Below are 20,866 nucleotides of genomic sequence, written 5' to 3'. Positions count from 1 at the left end.
TGTGTCATTTAAGGCTCATTAGTTACCAACTAAAAGGGCACTGTATTAAAATGGTTGGTTCGATATATTTTACATCTGGTAATTTTGGTTGAGAAACATAACAAGAAAAAAACATAAATCATGTAAAGCTTTAATGGGGGAAGGTGTTTGCACAGACAAACAAACATAACTGTTCGTATTATTTACATTGTGTTTGGCCAAACACAAACTATAAATTGAGATAAACCGTAAACAGACGAATTGACAAATGCAAAAAAATCCAATCCAAATCCAAAAAAATCCATCCTCTCCTCCCTTCCACAACAAATGTTCAATTGCACCGTTAAATAAATGATTGATGAAAAACAATCTGAGTAGTTCCTATGTCTTGTTGGTTGATAGGGCTACGTAATCAGTGACGATCGTTACAGCATATTCAGCTGCTTTTTCCAAAAAGTATGTCATTAGGGGTTGGGTGGCGGTTTGAAATTGGTAAAATATTGCTTTCGGTATAGTTATGAGATCTCTCCAAAATATTATCATTTTATTCTAGAAAATTGTGTAACAAATCTCTTCTCTTTTTTTTTCAGGAACTTTTTATACAACGAATAGTTAAACAGAAGTGCACCATACAGAAAGGTATGTTTTGATTCTTCAACGGTGTTATTCCTTCTTTCATTTCTAGGTTCGTGCTAATTAATATTTTTCTAATAAGTACATTTTTACCTCTGATGCAGAATCTGCCATTTTTACTTTATTTTATAGAATAGAAAAAATACGATAGAACCCGATAGAATTCAATAATGACTACCAGAATCTGCCCATGATTTCATAGTTGACGTATCAACCATTCGAAATTTCAGCGAATTTAGCTAATTATGCCTTCACTAGGTTATTTCAACCGCTGTAACATCATTACGTTGCTTGTTCCAAGCTTCATTTATGTGCTTAAAGGTTGCATGTTTTAAATTTGCTATGTTTGTCCCTAAATTATTCGAAATACATGCGAAAGTGCAATGGTTGTTACGTCAAATATGAAATCATGGGCAGAGAATAGCTCGAGTTTTTGGAGGCACAAGAATAATGAACAGACAATCAGCACAACTAAAGATCACTTGCACACATGTTTCATCGCAGCAAAAATGAAGAAGTGATCTGATTTTTTTGTTTCAAATTGCGATATTTAAGGACACTTCTCACGGAATCCAAGTTTCAAAGTACTCGCGTTTTGGGGACACACGACTCGATACGGAGGCGCCGCACAATTGTCATTCTCGTTGATTTAGCTTTTCTGTGTCGCAGCATGCGTGGAATAATAAAAATGACAGTTGTGCGTTGCTTCCGTATCGAGTGGTGTGCACCCGAAAACGCGAGCACTTTGAAACACGGATTCCATGAGGAGTGACCTTAAAAAATATGTTTTTTTGGTTACAATAATACATATAACATTGGAATTGTTCACATCTGCTTAGTTTTTGGATGAACCTTCAATTATTTATGAAAATTTCATATTTAACCTTCTGTCTGTGCTCAAAAAAACTTACGTTGTCTGTGCTCTGGGGTCAAATTGACTCAAATTGAAATTGCTATAACTTTTTTATTGTTTGGCCGATTTTGGATTTTTGGGGCTGTTTCGAAAGATAATTTAATCATCTTTCAGGTCGTGACAAAGGATTGACTATTGGTGAGCGGGTACATCGCGGGGAGAGGTTTTAGTGAACAAGGGTACAAAAACAGTGATTTTTCATGATTATTTTACTTATATCCAAAATCCTACCCATTTTGAACTGCACCTTTTTTAAAAAGGTTATGCAGGAAGGCGTGTGCTTCGGCATGAGGTGTTGATAAGTTTAGAACTTGGCTGCCAGGTGGTGGTATATTTGAACTCATTATTTTAGACTACTCAAGATATTCCGATGAATAGAATTCTCCTCAGTGTAAATGTTTTTATCGCACAAATTTAAAATTTGTTAAAATGGCGCCTTGAGCAAAGGTCGTGTAGTGGGAACGGACTGTCTTGTGGCGGAAATAATAATTGGGAATTTTACAATAGGCAAATTTACAAATTGGTTGATCTTTGGTTACGCATGTAGACCCAAAGGCCTTAATTCCAGGGTTTTCATGGATGACCTAAAACACATTCTATTATTTGCAGCATCGTGAAAGCAGGTTGAATACAAAGAAAAATTTTGATGGACTAAACCACAACATTCATGTTTGCCAAAAATGCTACAAACCAAAATACATCAGATCTCACATGGAATAATATACTCAAATATAACAGCTCACTAGCGCCGCATCTTGGAAGAAGTGCTCATTATATTGAGCACCGCTTTGTAGCCCTGGACATCCTAAACAATGTTGCCGAATACAACTTGGGTGTAGGTATGAGGTATCTCAAGCTAAAGCAATATTTCAAATATGCAAAAATATGGCAAGTACACTAGCGCCGCCTATTTGTAAATTTCCTAATTGTTTATTCCGTCACATGACAGTCTATTCCCACCAGACGAGCTTTGTTAAAGACGTCATCTTTACAAATTTCAAATTTGTGCGATAAGAATATTTACACTTTACAGGACTATTTACAGGACAATTCCATATATCGGAATTACTTGAGTAGTCTAAAATAATGGGTTCATACATACCACCACCTAGCGGCCAAATTCCAAACTAATCAATGGAGACACAACAAAGCACACGCCTTCCTGCATAACCTTTTTGAAAAGGTGCAGTTCAAAATGGATAGGATTATAAGTAAAATAAATATGAAAATAAATATGATAAATATGAAAAATCACTGTTTTTGTACCCTTTTTTACAAAAACCCCTCCCCGCGATGTACCCGCCCTACAGTCAATCTTTGGTAACGACTAGAAAGATGATTAAGTTATCTATCGAAACAGCCCCAAAAATCGAAATTTGGCCAAACAATAAAAAAGTTATAGCAATTTCAATTTAGGGTCAATTTAACCCCAGAGCACAGACAACGTAAGTTTTTTTAAAAAAGTACATTGTCGCGCATATTTTCAAGATTTTTCAAGCGAATTTGCACCTAGGAGACAGATCTCGGCGAGTTTTACAAAACTACTAAAAATTAGGAGAATCGGTTGAAAACTAAAAAAATTGCAGCCGCTCAAAGTGGCCTGGGGTCATATTGACCCCAGAGCACAGACAAAAGGTTAATAATTGCTTACACCAAACCGGTTGCTTTATGATATCATGAACACAATTCCTGAAATCATGACCTAATAAATCCAAACCAAAATCATGATCTGCACTGGCGTTATCAAAAAACACTTCGCATTTTCATAAATAAAGTACCATGATTCTGAGTCATGAAATCATGACGCTGAGTCATGAAAATTGACGCTGTGTCGTGGAAACATTACTCAGAGTCATGAAATCATGACCTAAATATCTGAATTCGGGGATTCTTTGCGTAGCGCGAACCTGTCAGATTTTTTTTTTCATTTCTGTCGAGTCGTTTCTTGTTTTCGGTGGTAGGGTAATTCGCCAAATGTTGAACGGCTAATTTCTTCGCCTATTGTTGAAGGCACGTGTATTTCTTATGGGAGTTCAACAATAGGCAACAAAATTAGCCGTTCAACATTTGGCGGTTTCCCCTACATATTTTTACGACAAATTTTAGAAATATTTTGTACTTGTGATAATATTGTCGGTTTTTTTTTCGAGTAAGTAGTGTGTTGCACGCGAGTGGCGTTTAAATTTTTCTTTGCTTGAATGTCTGTTTGTTCTGCTGCATTCTAATCCGCAGTTTGCGATAGAAAAAGAAATCGGCTTTAACCCTTCGTTTTCGGATAAATGCGTTCTGTGTTTCGCGGACGAAGGCGTACTGGAAATGTGTTTTGCCGTTTTGAAAAAGTTAGCATAGAATACTTTAGAGCTTTAAATGTACTTCCGCAAAATTTTGCTGAAACCGAAAGGTATTATGTTTGTGTTCGTAAGCAAAATAGTTTAGCCGGATTCGGTGAGTTTGTTCGAGAATTTATGAGATACCATGCGGAATTATACGAGGGTTTGAAATATTCATACTGGCGGCTAATCTACGAGGAAACAGACTTTCGTAGGGTAATATGTTCAGTGTTTTCTAGGGTAACATAAGCTTATTGAGTTGACTTTTTGGTGGAGTCCAAAGTAAGAATATCAACAATACGTCTTCGCTGGTATATTTCGGCTGTCAGCACTATTAATAGATTCGAAGGATTAACTGTTCGAATATATGTACTTAGGAGTTATGCATAATTGTTGATTCTAATATTGATTTGTCTATTTGTCTAAAAACAAAATAAATCAAATCCGTTGAATCAATCGGGATTATAAATGACGGTTATCAGTTTTATGAGCTATGATTCTGTTTTCATGATTATAGTTCATGGTTCCGGAGCTCATTCTCTTGTTTTGGAGGCAATCAAAGGTGTTATCGTATCATATGAATATGCTTTATCGATATGAACTTGGTTTGCGGTGATTTGATTGGCCATTTGGCATATAAAGCACTAGTGCGACAACTGGTGCTATAGCCACAACTGGTACACCTAGCCTATTTCTTGATTCAATCAAAATTTATTTGCTATTTTCCGGGTATTGACCTCCCCACTATGGAACATTAGAGCAATATTTTCTTTATTTTTTCCGTTTTGTAAGGTATTTTTGAGTTTTACATGTCTGGTAGCGATTCACTTTTTAGTGACTTGGTCACTATTTTGAGTTCAGTCACTAAAGTAATTATTTATCGGAAAACGATTTGACTTTACTATTTTTGCATTGCCTATTGTAAAGAAGTTCAAAATAAAAATCATTTGAACCTACTATTATTATCAACCAAACCATATGTGTATCTGTTAGCAATATATAATATTTGGGAAATGTGCACCAAAGAAGTTCCAAGTGAATTGTGAAAATCGTGAGGTTACTTACTTCGGTAGGATTTCATTACAATCTGCATTCGTAAACAAAGATTCAAACGTTGGTGAAGGCTTCTGATACCAGTTGATGGTATTGGTTTGCGAGGGAGTGCTAATCAGATTCGTCAAATCAATGTTTGAATTTTTGTCTACGAAAGCAGATAAGTCGTTTTGAAAATTTAGTTTTGATATGTAATGAACATGTGCGTATGAAAATAGCTCGCGAATAAAATCGCCTTGAAAAGCAACATGGTGTAATTCAAAACTTTCTGTTTGAAATCATTTAAGAAATATCACTTTTTTATTTTAAAAAAATCTGTTTATTACCAATTAAGAATAGATACTCAAAAAAAACTAGTTTGGAGGTAAATAAATCGGATTTTAAAATATATAATAAAACAAACTATATTAAAAACAAGCTCATATTAAACAACAAATGTTCTTATTATCAACATAATTTTGTGTAACAACTTGTAATTCACTACCCGTTTCCGTGACGCAGGGTGTGTTACTTAATATGATGCCTGTGTTACTTAAAATGATGCCTTAATATGATACCATGGTCACATTGCTAGCTTCTGGCTGATCCAACGAATACAATCCTCAAGATATTCAACTCCGTGGTTCTTATGAGAGTGTCGCAGTCACTGGCCTTTTGCTTCCATCCTCCCCTTTACGGTGAAGATGAGCGTGTCCAATAGCAGCAATCTTCATGCTTTTGTTGTTCTTGCCTTTTTTTATTTCTGATAGCGTTCTAGATAAGGATTTCAAAAATAGAACACAAGTTTGCAATCTACGAATTATAGCATAACAATTCTAACACAACTTGTAGCTCTATCCCCGGTTTAAAACTTTATGCAAAAGTCACTATTTTGCCACTTTTTCTGCAATTGAAATTCACTATTCGGTCACTTTTTCGTCATCGTTGATCACTAATATGTCACTGTTTTGAACGACATTCATCGCTACCAGCCCTGTTTACAGGAAAATAATCCAGTTCATTCAAAGTTAATTGCCTATATTCCAGGAGTCCGTAACTCGTTTTATGCGTATGCACAACATGTGACAGATTTAGCTCGGAAAATGTATTGGAGGGTAACCACCATAGTGTAAAATAATCGTGTAATTTTTTTTAGTGAAGTCCATTTTTCTTCATTTGTCAGTTCACTTCCGACATATTCATAGTCGGCTCTGGACAGTCAATATTCAGTTGAATATTAGTCATTGAATATTTATGTACATTTTACAAATTGACGTTTCAAATAAGTAAAGTGATTTATACGTTTCAAATGAGTAAAGTGATTTAAAGCCCAGGACTGAATCCGATTTTTACCCGCGAGGCACTTTCAGCGGCATACTATTATTGCTTGATTTTAAAAACACATACGTTTGACGATGTTCATATCTCATTGATTCTATGCTGTTTTCTGTCGAAAAACGAACCCTTCTCAACACTATCTGATATGGGTTTCAAGATTGCGTTGTCCATGACACGATACCTCGCCCTTTCACATTAATCAGAAAAAAAAACTGTTTCGAAGATCTCCCTTTTCATGTTGAAGTAGGCTTACCAGACGGTACCCTTTGGGAGGACATGTCCTCCCCTTCTCCTTTCAGAAAATTTTTTCCTCCTTTTGCTAAATCATTATGAGAAGTGTCTTCCTATTTATTTGGGAGCAACCACTTTTCAGTTTTGGTCCCCACGCATCTCCACTACACATCTTCTGAAGGCCAAAATGGCGCTACGATATAGCTGACTGGAAGCAATAAAGTGTCCAGATCTTTCTTGAGCCAATCCGGGACACCTTATGCATTGGATATTTTAAAAGTGTGTCAAATCGTCACAAAAGCGATTTTCATTTTACCAACACCCAGTATGGTAAACTTGATTCCTTGATTAACTACTCCGAATCCGCAGTCCGTTACTTTGTTGTTATTATTAAGTCTTCAGTCTGAACAACCATTCCCACATTCTCAAGATACTCCAGGTTATTCACATCTCAAACTTCTGAGACGTATGCGTTATCCAGAATCTGTCAAATCATGGCTACGTTTTGACAGGGCAAGTGAATTGAACAACTCAATTGAATTCAATTGACTTGCCAAAAGTTGAACATGTTCAACTTTCTTTTTGTTCAAGTAAATTGAATTAAGACGAACCAGACGTGTTTTATAAACCCAGATTAATCCACCTAACGGTGATGATGCCTTTTTCGCATTTAAAATGTTTTCAATTTGAAAAGAGGGAAGTGAAAAGGTGGAGGAGTTCTCAAAAGCTCCAAACAGAAGATGTGAAAATTAAGTGTAACTTACGTGTTAAAAAGTGAGAAACGTGGCAGAAGCGCAATAAAGATAAGTAGAATCCGTGGAGTGTGGTATCAGAATCTCTAAATGTTTTTAGAATGGGAAAAGGGAGAAAATATTACCAAGTATCATTCTCGTTTCTCAGTCAGCCATTGCGTTTTCTTTTAGTTGACCTTGCAGCAAGCTCGCACGCTTAGAATAAAGAACTCAGAAAAGCTAAATGTTAGTGTTGTGGAATGGATTTGAGTAATACCTCTGATGTGTATAAGTAGGGCTTACGACGGGAGCAAGCGTTAAATTAAAAATACGTTACGAGTAACATCGACTTCGTCTGAGGCTTATGAGCCTCCGAGCGGCAATCTTTGTTATGCGCACACAGCTAATTTAAATATAAACCCTGAATAAAATTTTCTTGGACGTGAAGAGGCAAAAAGCAATGTATATAAAAGTATATCACTGCAATCTTTTTTTTTCCGTGTGCTATCCGCTGCTGCAGGGGCAACTTCTAAAATGACAACTTCTGTCATTTGCTTTTATTGTTTTTATCGCTTTTGTCAGCAGATGACTGATTTACGTTTTCATTCGCCCAGTATTCAATGTTAGGAAATCAAAGTAATAATTATGTTACTGAGAATGATAACAAAAGTACATAACACAGGTTTGGGAAGTGTCGATTATGGTTACGGTATATATGAGCATGCATAACAATATATATTTATATCGGTGGAAGAAGGTTGTGGGTGTTTATCAGAAGGTATGGATTGTCTCGGATCCAGATTTTTCTCTGATTGTGCTGTGCTTTTGGGATGTATGGACTACAGACACTGAATAGATGCAATGTAAATGAATGGTGAATGGCAGCAATAAAGTGAAATGGTTTTTTGTGTAAAGTGGTTGTTAAAAACGTTTTTTTTTTTCTTATTCGAAAAAGATTGATAATACTTTATTCTTCCAAATCTGACTCATCTGTAGATTCACTAACGGTATACAACTCGTCGAACTTTTTATGAAGATTTTCTTTGTTTTGTGCTAGTTCTACCCACTCATCATACGACAGGTCGCGGAAACGTTTCATAGAAGCCAAAATAGAATCCCACCAGGTAAACGCGGGTCTACACGGTCGCAGACGAGAAGCATACAAGCGAGATGCAGCCTTCGTAGGGTGGTTGGCGGGACGACGCTGAATGTGTCCCCAATAACGTAGTTGATGTACACGCACTCGTTGTGTTATCCTCCTGTTCCGTAACAAAATGCGAACAGACCGCTGCAACGCATTTGGTTCCTCATGGCGGCATAATGCCGCCATCTCTCGAACGATTTGCCGTTCGTAATTACGAAGTGAAGTTCTACTATGCTTTGTGAGTACAGCGGTCTGTGTACCGTAGAGCATAGCCGGTGCAAGAACTGTGTCGTAGATCAGTCTTCCTATATCCCAACTAGGATTATGCTTTTTGAGAAAATCCATCACAGCTTTTGACATCTTTACTGTGTTGCGGCATCGAGTTCTTGTGGTGAGCGGTCGATCTAACCTGGGCGTAAGATGACAGCCAAGATATTTCAAACTCTGTTTTACGTCGTAGCTTCTTCCAAGGATTGTCATCTGATCGAGAGTAGGACCGTTGGGATCACGTACTAGTAGCTGACACTTTTCCTCATTGAGCTTCAAACCAACAGTAGCTAAATACTCTTTTATCGACACAGCAATAAGCGCTAGTTGCTCCGGAGTTTCGGCTATGATCAACAAATCATCGGCATACGCAAGGACGATTGGAAGTGTAATCTTCCCCTCTTGATTTAGCCGGAAAATCTTACATTCATCCTCTACCGTCTCTAAAACTGCCTCCATAATCAAATCAAAAATAAATGGACTTAAAGGGCAACCCTGCTTTATACCAATATGACGTATAGTAGGATGTGATAGCTCTCCCTGCCACAGAGTTTGCTCAACATCACCCCGTAAACACTCAACCACCCGATTGATTAAGCAACATGGTACTCCTTTTCCTGAAAATAGGGATTACTGCTTAGAAACCATTACATATAAATACATAACCATAGTTATAATACCTTTAAGTATAGCAGGAAGGCACTTCAGATTCACCCTATCGAACGCTTTTTCAATATCCAATGACATCACAGCTACTGGAACGCCACCATTCCATTGTTCCTGGAGGATACGTTGCACGACGAAAAGGTGATCAGTTGTTGATCGCTCTGGCAAGAATGCTGCTTGATGCTGCCCTATTTCGCCCACATATTCCCGGAGTTTTTCTAATACCCACATAGCGTACAGCTTGTATCCAGTACTGGAAAGACAGATCCGGCGGTAATGAGATGTCGACATTGGTTTGGCTATCTTCGGTATCGGAATTATCAGATTGTTTCTCCACGAATCAGGCAGAGTATTTTCCTTCCAAACAGTATCGAGTATTTTTTTCAGTTCCGTCTGGACAGCAGAATCAGCATATTTTAAATACTCAGTCGGCAGCCGATCTAGTCCACTGACTTTACCATTTGCCATCAAACTCAAAAGCCGCTGAATGTCTCCGAGTGTAGGCCCCGCAGGTAACGCTTGAGCATCAATCTCGGGAACAAGTTCGGGTAAACCGTCTTCCGAATCCACATTTACGTCACTCCAGCCGCTAATCGGAATCGTGGGGAAACGTTCAACATTCCTCCGCTTTTTGTGCCTCTTCAAATACCTATTTGCGCATCTTACTCGGAAACCATAAGGGTACTGATGAAGATTCTTAAAAAACTCCTCACATCGTTTTTCGTCAACATGTTTAAGTTTTTTCTTCAAGCGGGCAGAAGCGTCAGATAGCATGGCGGATACTTTGGCGGAAGGTTTCCACGACATCCAGAACTTATACTTACATACAAGTGCCACCATTTTCCGACAATCACGGTCAAGTGGAAGACGTTTCTTCCGCAGAGCTTTACTTGCAGCTTCCTTTGATCTTCGGACCAAACTATGCCACGAATTATTAACATCTGTATGTGTCTCCGGGGTTGATTTTCGAAGCTCCTCATGGAAAGCTTTTTGTATATCAGGGTGTTGCAAATTGGATGGTTCGCCCAAAGGCAGGAAATCCGGTTGTCGAAACCGTTTCAACTGTCGATTACATTGGACTCTTCTTTTCGAACCAGCACTCCGGCTTGGTCTGATGCTGAAGATTACTACTTTATGATCAGTCTTCACAGCCGTTGTCAGTCTTGGTTTTAGATCATGAATATAATATTTAGTTTTAAAAGGAGTTATCACGTGATCTAGCTGGGAGCATGTCAGTCCATTAGTCCATGTCCAAAGCAGCGACTTGTCAGACTGCATCGTACGAACTATCAGGTTATGGCGCAGCAAAAAATATCGCATTTGTACCCCAGACTCGTTAGTCTTGTCATGGCACGTAATCTTCCCAAGACAACTTCTCTCTCGATCGGATGAATCATTGTATGCAAGATGACAGTTAAAATCTCCAACTAGAACAACTACCTCTTTGTCAGAACAGCTCTCATAGAAGACACCCAGCTGCCCTAAGTAGGTTGAGTTGGTCCTATTCGGCGCATGAACGTTGGCGACTATTAAATGTTGAGTGGTATGACCAATCGTGTACCTGACGCTAGCTGTCAGGATACAAGCTCCTTGGCATTTAATATCACTAACAGTGATATTATACCACTTGGATACAAGAACGACCAAATTGCGTTTCTGGTTCCTGCAAGTACTACCAGTCAACCAAATATAATTTGTTGTTTCTGATCTAGCAGCATTGATATTGGCCTCCTGAAGGAAAGCGATTCCAATACCTTCGCGATGAAGATACTCATCGATTCCGTTTCGCTTTTCGCGTGAACGACAGCCTGATACATTCCAGTTGGCCATCTTCAGATAGCAGTCTGTACCTGATTGCACTACAACATCTGGAGCTACACTAGCTCTGTCCAAAGAAGAAGTGGTAGAAGTGAACGATCCAGCGGGGACTACAGGAGCTGAACATACTGACAAATGTTGTACATCTTTGCCAACACACGACAAACTAGGATCATCGGGAAAGGAGATCGGAGATACATTATCACGAAGAGCGGGAAAGGAGGTGTTCTCAAGATCCTGTGCTATATCTGGCGTATTCGTAGGAGCAGGAGCTTCCAAAGAATCCGATTTGGACATGGAAAACTCATCAGACCTAGGTTGACCTGAAAAACAATCTTCAATCATAGCCTTCTCTAAAACAGGAAGCGGGTCGTATAACACGCAGAACGCTGCCACTCATGAGAGCTTCATGATCTCGTATGTACATAGAGACATGTAATGCAGCACCAGCAGGAACGGGTAGCATGAGTTTCTCATTTGCGTCTCCTATGTACACCGTGATGCAGGCACCGAAAAGCAATGCAAGAGTGTGAAGATTTAGGTAAATGGTGTCTTCAATACTGGGTCGATCCAAACTACATTGACCTATAACACGTAGAACCAAAACTTCTGAATATCTATGAACCAAGACCAATCACAAAACTTACCTGTTTCTGCACCAGGGAAACGGCCATTATACCCGTGAAGCAGCGAACGAAGAATTGTTATTTCACTGTCGTCCTGTCTTATTCTCAACTGATGTAGGAAAGACTGGTAAACGGATACATCCCCGTAGAATGGTTGAACTCTAATCATATCACTGGTCCTCGGGATGTTGATTAACCCGTTGGTGTCGCAAAAACTGGTGTGAGACGCAAACAAAACACTGTCATAGTGCACACCAGAGAAACATATCGCAACTTTCTTTGCCATAGGAGACCCGCCAAAGTACTCCATGAAACGACTGGAACGCTCATCCCAGACGGTAATTATAATGTCATACAGCTCACATGCAACAGACAAACATTCTTCTCCGCCCCAAAATCGGTTGTCCGAAGGAAGTTCTAAATATCTCCAGACACGATCATATATGTCCACATAACCATCTTTGACGAAGTCTTCAGCGAACGGCACTAGATATTCCCAGTACCGGGAAAAATTTCTTCGAAGATGATCCACTATAGACTCTCGCATGCGTGACGCAACAAACAAAAAGTCTTTCTCTGCAGGATGAATCCCAAATACCTGATGTACAAGGCTACCAAAAAGACAACTGCCGTCTCCCGGGATACACTGAACCCACAGGTTGTACTCGCCGACTTCACGGCAAACTAGTCGGAAACTTTCTCTGAACGCCATTCTAAAATTTGGAACGCAATGCACTTGTGAAGGTCAAAGCAGCGCTCGTTGAGTTTGGTAACTAACAACAGTTTTGATGTCCACACAAATTGACGCAAAACAAAAAGGCTCGGTGTTCATGTAGCGTATTTTCGAATTTTGTTTTGAATGTTGTGTCACTTTTTATTCTTCTTATGTTTTTCTCTGTTGTTAACAGGTTTTCGTGGAGTCTGATGAAAATATATGTGTGGGATGGTGATGGTAATATAACGCATAAAAGTGGTTTTTTATTTTTCGCCTTTGCGTGTTTTCGGTGATCGGACCATCAAAATTTTTTTTTTTTTTTTTTTTTTTTTTTGGTAATCTGTACAACTAAAGTTGTTGCGACAGTAACACAAGGCGATACACTGGCTTTGCAGTCAAATTTGTATTTGCTCCAAACTATAGGGTATAATTAATTTTCGTTAGGTTTCACATAGGTATTTTAGGGTAACAACTTACAATTCAGTGTCCTTTTAATTGCTTGCCTTTGTTTACTGTCAGCCTTCCTAGGTTATAATTAGTTTCTAAGTAGTTGTAGGTACCATTAGAAATTAGAATCTTGTTTTTAGATTTAATTCAATTATATTACCTGCTCTAGTTTGTAATTAGGTTAAGCCACTAGATTATTATTAATGAGAAAAATTCACGTTGTATTATAGAAAATTTAAGGAATAACACTTCGCATAAGAAATCCACGTTGGAGACTATGTTCTTCTTCTGTTGTGTATTTGTCCTGTTGACAGCTTATCAGCGTCGACGTCGATCTGCGATCTCCAATATAGTCATGCGGTACAACCGGTTGCGATAGGGCGACCGGCTCGACGGTACCCGTGTTAACAATCTCCCCCCGGTGCTTCCTTCCATTCATTGTGGGACAGCACCTTGAACATCTACGTCGAGCACGGCTAGTCTTGTCGTTGGACGCTTGAAGATCCCTTGTTTAGTCTGCACACTTGCTTGGCGGACACGACCGTCGGCTCCTTCTAAGACTTGGACCACCTTACCTCGTACCCATTCACTGCGCTTGCCTCCGTCAACGACCAAAACCAGATCGCCGACTTGCAACGGTTTGCTTTCGGTGAACCACTTTGGTTGCCTTCTAATAACGGGTAGGTACTCTATCAAGAAGCGTTCCCAGAACTTATCGAGCTGGCGCTGAATTCCGCTCAACGTATCTCGCAGATTTTTCTGGGATTCACTAACGTTGACACAGGCTTGCTTCGCTCCACTTGAGGTTCCGAAAAGAAAATGATTCGGTGTCAAAGCTTCGGATTCCACGGAATCCAACGGTAGATATGTCAGAGGCCTCGAATTTACAATATTCTCAACTTCAATAACCAGCGTTTGTAGCTCCTCGTCGTTCAATTTTCCTTCGAAATACGCATGTTTCATGGCTGACTTAACAGACCGCACCAGCCTTTCCCAAGCACCCCCCATGTGTGGAGCTCCAGGAGGAATGAAGCTCCACTTCGTCGTCGCATTGGTAAACGTTCGCGACAGATCCTTATCGATTTGTTCCCGTAGAATACGTTCCGCTCCCTGGAAGTTCGTTCCATTGTCGCTGAAGATTTCAATTGGTGATCCTCGGCGTCCAATGAATCGTCGTACACAGGAGATGCACGACGCCGTAGACAAGCTGTACGCAATTTCTAGGTGAATAGCTCGTACCGTGAGACACGTAAAGAGATCCACCGCTTTACGTTTGAGCGCCCCACTTTTGTCAGTAATGGTCCAAAATAATCCAGACCCACGTAGCTAAACGGGCGAACATTCGTTGCCAGACGAGCTGGAGGTAGTGCAGCCATCGCTGGGTTACTTGGACGAGCTTTGCGGACCTTGCATAGTTGGCACCGAAATGCTATTTTCTTCACAACCTGTCGTAGATTCGCAATGTTGTAGCGTTGACGAAGCTCGTTGACGACGGTTTCATTATTTGCGTGAAGGTAACGGCGATGGCAATCCTCAACCAGCAGGTTCACTGCTCGGTGCTTTGACGGTAAGATAATTGGGTAACGGGAATCGTAGCTCGCATCCTTTGCCGCTATTATACGGCTTCTCTGCCTCATTAAACCGATGTCATCAAGTGTAGGCATTAGCGGAAACAAGGCACTTTTCCGATCCAAAGGCACCTGCTGTTCGTTTGGGTGATTTTTATTACGTTCGAGGGTGGCTATTTCATCCGGGTAACTCTCGCGCTGTACGAGCTTCAAAATTCTGCACTCTGCATCCATTAGCTCTTCATGGGTAAGGAGTCCCTGCCGCATCTGTTTTGGTTTAGAGATGTTGAAGAGAAAACGGAGAACATATCCTGTAGTGCGCAGCATTCTCTTCCAATTCGAGAATCGTCCAAAGTTCAATACTGGTTCCACTACGAAGTGTAGCAACACCGAGATTCTGGCCTCCTCGGGCGTGGATTCTGGTGCAGCTGCTTTGGGCCATGCTTCTTCTGAAAGTTGCAGAAATTCTGGCCCGTTGAACCACCGACTATCGTTGGTAAAGTAAGGACCACGACCCCACTTGGTAGCCTCATCAGCAGGGTTTAGTTTGGTCGGCACCCACCGCCATTCGTTGACACTCGTGTATTCTAAAATCTCTCCTACGCGATGAGCTACGAAAGGCTTGTAGCGTCGGGGGTCTGACCTGATCCACGACCTTGCTGTTGTTGAATCCGTCCACAGAAATCTCTTAGAAAACACAATAGGATGGTTCTCTTGAACAAACTTCAGTAGTCGCGCTCCCAGAACGCAGCCTTGCAGCTCCAACCTAGGGATTGACATTGGCTTGAGCGGAGCTACCTTAGATTTTCCAGAAATTAAAGCGCACTTAAAGGTTCCATCTCCCACAGTTGATCGAATGTACGCTACACACGAATAAGCGATCTCGCTTGCGTCGACGAACACGTGAAGTTGTGCATTCTTGTACGTTTCTTCGGTTGCTTGTGGGAAATAACACCTCGGTATCTTCACGTTTGATATAAACTCTATCATTTTGGTCCAACGGTTCCAACGTTCAAATACTTCATTGTCAACCGCTTCATCCCAGTCCGTACCCGCTCGCCACAAATCCTGAATCAACACCTTCCCATGAACTATGAACAACGCGAGTAGGCCGAGAGGGTCAAACAGTGACATGACGCATCTTAAAACTTGTCGTTTAGTGGGTCTCGTTTTGTTGTCAAGGAGAATCCTGACTTCTTCGCTAAGGCGAGTGGAAAAGCCCAATTCGTCCGAACTTGAAGACCACAACATTCCGAGTACTCGATCCATTGGCTCACCATCTTCAGCATACAGGTTTTTGGTGTCAACTGCGGCTGGTTCCCCGAGTTCCTTCATAACCTTCCTGCTGTTTGACCTCCAGTTCCGTAGATGAAATCCACCGTTGTGGTGGACTAAACGAACTTCTGCCGAAATCTTCGATGCTTCACTTTCGCTACCAAAGCTGTCGAGGTAGTCATCGACGTAGTGACTCTTTAGTATCCCTTCAACGGCCCTAGGATATTGTTGGATGTGTTCCTGTGCGTTCAAATTTTTGACGTATTGCGCCGATGCAGGCGAGCATGTGGCGCCAAACGTAGCAACGTCCATTAGATAGATTTCCACCGGCTCATCGGGTTTTTCACTCCACAGAAACCGTAGTGAGTTTCTATCGGCTGGACGAATGCCTAACTGATGGAACATTTGCTCTATGTCAGCACTGACGGCCACGGAGTATAGGCGGAAACGGAACATTACGGCAGGCAAGAGTGTTAACAGGTCTGGCCCTTTTAATAATGCACTATTCAGAGACACACCAGATACTTTTGCGGCCGCGTCCCATACAAGGCGAACCTTTCCTGGTTTGTTTGGGTTTGTAACTGCGCCCAACGGAAGGAACCAAACTTTTCTGGGATCTGCCGTCTCCAATTCGTCAGAAGTTGCCCGATGTGCATAACCCTTTTCGATGTATTCTTGAATTTGATGGCTGATGTTCTTCCGAAGACTGGGATTATGATCCATCTTTCGTAGGAGACACTGGTGTCTTCGTAGCGCCATAGCATAGCTGTCAGGAAACTCGACTTCCTCCTCCTTCCACAAAAGACCAGTTTCGAATCGTCTACCGACCCGCTTTGTGGTTTTCTCCAGCAAATCTTGGGCTCGTTTTTCTTCTGCGCCAAGCGTGCTTCCAAGTGGGCTCACTCCGTGGTCTTCCACCGCGAAGAACTTTTTAACAGTCTCGTGCAATTCGTCGTCGTTTGTACAACCGCAAATATGAAAGCTGTATGCCTCATCCACCCGTGAATGTTGACGCCCGTAGACACACCACCCTAGCCGTGTTTTGACGGCGATTGGGCCGGATCCATCTCCTTCCTTCACCTTCAAGGGAACAGCAAGTTTAAGGTTGTCTACACCGATTAGAATCTCCGGTCTAACGTTGTAGTAGCTTTGAATTGGCAACTGTTTCAAATGAGCAAATCTTTTTCTTGCCTCCTCTAACGCGAAAGATTGTGAAGGTAAATTCAAGTTTTGCACCGTGTGTGCGTCTATCAGCTTGTAACATCTGTTCTGTTCTTGCCCCGAGATGGTAATTGTCACGATCTTGGAATCCCTTTCTACCCGCGACGTGTTTCCGGTCCACCTCAGACAGATTGGATGTGAATCTCCTACCAGACCAAGCTGTGATACCAAGTCGCTATTGATTAAAGTTGACGACGAGCCCTCGTCCAGAAACGCAAAGGTGTTCACTTTTGTAGACTTACCATACAACGTCACAGGGATCATTCGGAACAATATACCGGAATCCAGAAGGCGATGAGTATGGCTATTTACGACTTGAGTGGTTGGAGTTGTTGATTTGCCGTGCAGCAGGGGATGATGTTTGAACTGACATCCGCCAACATTACATCTAGTGTTACTACGGCAGGCTCTACGTCCATGATTGAACAGGCAGATTTGACACAAGCTCAGCGCCCGAATTCGCCGCCAGCGATCGTCGATTGAGAGCACTCTGAATGCTTGACATTCCCGGAGTTTGTGATTATCCTTCTCGCAATGTAGACAACTGTTCGGTTTATGCTGCGTTGTCGCTTGAATAAACGCCTCCTTGGCGTTGCTCGTATGGGAGTTTACGTAAGCTCTCGTCTTCTCTACTGTCTTCTGTTCTTTCCCAGGTCCGATTCATACTGAATCGCACTTGAAGCGTCTTGCATCATACCGGTCATGTATTCGCTGAATGTCTTTCTACCACCGCCGAACGTCCTCGCTTATATCCTGCCCACATTAGCTTCTGATCAGCGGGTAATTTTCCGATTAGCTCTTGGAGGAGGGTGGGGTTCGATAAATGAGCTCTCTCATTTGCAGCTTCAATGTGGTCGCACAACTCTTGAATGACCATTCCAAATTCAATCAGCCCTTCCAACTTGTCTCCTCGAAGATTGGGCATTACTCTAACCTTTTGCAATAAAGCGTTTATTAGTAACTCCGGACGGCCGTATCTCATGCGCAATGTCTCTATTACTTGTGGCACTGCCGCTGGAAATACCAGCCGACTTCGAACGCTATCTAGAGCACGCCCTCGAAGGCACTTCTGAAGACGAACCATGTTCTCTCCGTGAGTGTAGCCACATGTTCTCGTTGTGTATTCAAAATTGGAGATAAATATCGGCCATTCTGCTGGGTCTCCAGAGAACATGGGAAGATCTCGAGCTAAAGATTGACGTGAGGCTAGCTGTTGTTGCGTAGGCTGAAGCTCTACTCCTCTCTCTGCTTCATTCCGGTTCGGTGGCGGAGCTCGCAAAGGTATTGAAAAATCACTCACTGAGGGATGCTGGACTGAGAGTTGTGGCTCAAATGCCCGTTGTTCTCGAGACTGTGGCACCGGAATCTGCGGTAATTGAAACTGCTGCATTGAAGATTGCTGGACTTGAGCCTGCTGTACCGATGGCTGCTGCATTTGAGGCTGCTGCACCGAAGGCTGCTGCATTTGAGGCTGCTGCACCGAAGGCTGCTGCATTTGAGGCTGCTGCACCGAAGACTGCTGCATTTGAGGCTGCTGCACTGATGACTGCTGTATTTGAGGCTGCTGCATTTGAGGCTGCTGCACCGAAGGCTGCTGCATTTGAGGCTGCTGCACCGAAGGCTGCTGCACCGAAGACTGCTGCATTTGAGGCTGCTGCACCGAAGACTGCTGTATTTGAGGCTGCTGCACTGGAAACTGCTGTACCGAAAGCGGCCGCACCGGAGACTGCTCCACTTGAGGCTGCCGTACCGAAGGCTGCTGCGCAGGAGGCTGCTGCACTGGAAGCTGCTGTACTGGAATCTGTAGCGAAACTAAAGGCTGTTGAACTTGAAGCTGCCGTACCGAAGACTGCTGCATCACAGATTTCTGTACCGAATATTGCTTCACTGAGGGCTGCAGCATTGGATGCTGTGGCTCCGACTGTTGCTCCGACTGCGGCTGCATTGAAAGCTGTTGCACTGGAGGCCGCTGCAGCGAATGATGCTGTAAAGCCTGCTGTTGCACTAGCTGTTGTACAGGATACACCTGCATCGATGGCTGTAGTGGGGGTGCTAATTCCAATATTGCGGGAAGGAAAGAGGTACACTGGCTAGTCTGTTTTTTGGACACTTGATTGTCATTTATTAATTTCGAGCGCGCGTCGGGTATGCGCTGCTGCTCGTTAAGGGGAATTTGCATGGTTGGATACGATTTCGTTTGAGGAATAGTATTTTCGGTTTGATTTTCGGAGGCATGACACTTACCTGTCGGAAATACATTACGACTTTGTTTTGGAATAGCGCCGAGCGCCGCCGCTCCGCGTATTAAAGGTGGGTCATCACGGTTTCCAATTGTCGCTTCGACATTCTTCGTTCCTACCTGATTGTATGATGTCGGAGCCGTTGATAAACGATGCACCGTCGTATGTATGCCTTCGATCTCTCCTCTGCATATCTCCAATTGTTGTTGTAAATCAGCTAACTGAGGGGATGTTGGCTCTGATTGCTGCAGACAACGTTCTAGTCGCACCCGCAACTCATGGATCAGGCCCATAGCCATCTGATGATCAGCGTCTGTTCGGGGAACATCTACGACAGGGGGCCACAGGGAGTCATCTGTGGTGTCAAATGCAGGAATAGTCCGATCGCGAAGAGGGGAACTGTGTCGTAAATCCGAACCCGGATGAGATTTTTGCTGCTGTTCCACTGAAGCTGCTGGCAGTTGATTACTTCCTGCTGCGCTTGGTTTTGGATCCGCGCTATTCTCGATCCAGTCCACGACTCGATTTTGGCTATCTCGATGACTAACCTGGCTTCTCCTTTCCTCCTCAGCGGCGATCGATGCCTCCAAAAGTTCTCTTTGCTGTTGTAAGAATCGTTTTTCGAGATCCACTTCGGCGCGTTGTTTCTCCAACTCTTGGCGTTCTCTCAAACGTGCCATACTCTCTGTTAGCGATGGAGTTCGACTCGCGTTGCTGGCTTTAGACGACGCACGAGAGGGTCGTTTGCATTTGGTGCACATCCACGAACGGTCGGCGATAGATCCGGTAACGCCAGCACAGCCAAAATGCCACCATGCATCGCATGCGTCGCACTGGACTAAATTGTCCGCTTCATTTGGCTGATTACATCCAGCGCAGCTGTCTCCATGGTTGTTGGTGGAATGATTACTCATCAGTGAATTTTTGGAGATTGTTGCGACAGTAACACAAGGCGATACACTGGCTTTGCAGTCAAATTTGTATTTGCTCCAAACTATAGGGTATAATTAATTTTCGTTAGGTTTCACATAGGTATTTTAGGGTAACAACTTACAATTCAGTGTCCTTTTAATTGCTTGCCTTTGTTTACTGTCAGCCTTCCTAGGTTATAATTAGTTTCTAAGTAGTTGTAGGTACCATTAGAAATTAGAATCTTGTTTTTAGATTTAATTCAATTATATTACCTGCTCTAGTTTGTAATTAGGTTAAGCCACTAGATTATTATTAATGAGAAAAATTCACGTTGTATTATAGAAAATTTAAGGAATAACACTTCGCATAAGAAATCCACGTTGGAGACTATGTTCTTCTTCTGTTGTGTATTTGTCCTGTTGACAGCTTATCAGCGTCGACGTCGATCTGCGATCTCCAATATAGTCATGCGGTACAACCGGTTGCGATAGGGCGACCGGCTCGACGGTACCCGTGTTAACAAAAGTTATTCCCTTTTTTTTCATTATTTATTTTGGTATGGTACGATAGTTTACATTGAATCGGTATGTTTACATATAATGCAGAACTTATTGCATTACCACCTTTGCAACCGATTGCAAGGGTGCGTCGCGCGTTCGGTCTCTTTTTTTTTTTTTCCTGTGATCGGTACAACTAAAGTCATCCCCATGCGCCGCGCGTTCGGTCCCTCTCTTTTTTTTTTTTTTTATTTTATTTCATTTTATTTTATTTTATTTTTTT

The 20,866-nt window shown here is 42.0% G+C and overlaps 1 protein-coding gene across 2 annotated transcripts in view; it reads left to right on the top strand.

The window, feature by feature from the left end:
- Positions 1-20,866, top strand: part of LOC134210686 (putative uncharacterized protein DDB_G0282133) — a 597,983-nt gene that overhangs the window by 104,867 nt on the left and 472,250 nt on the right. For both annotated transcript variants that reach the window (XM_062686886.1, XM_062686884.1), the window contains exon 4: positions 570-618. The gene's annotated coding sequence lies outside the window, so the exon portion shown is untranslated. The remainder of the gene's footprint in view (positions 1-569; positions 619-20,866) is intronic.

This window comes from Armigeres subalbatus, chromosome 2 (assembly GCF_024139115.2).
Source record: "Armigeres subalbatus isolate Guangzhou_Male chromosome 2, GZ_Asu_2, whole genome shotgun sequence".
Taxonomy (NCBI): domain Eukaryota; kingdom Metazoa; phylum Arthropoda; class Insecta; order Diptera; family Culicidae; genus Armigeres; species Armigeres subalbatus.
This window is presented reverse-complemented; position numbering and strand designations above follow the sequence as displayed.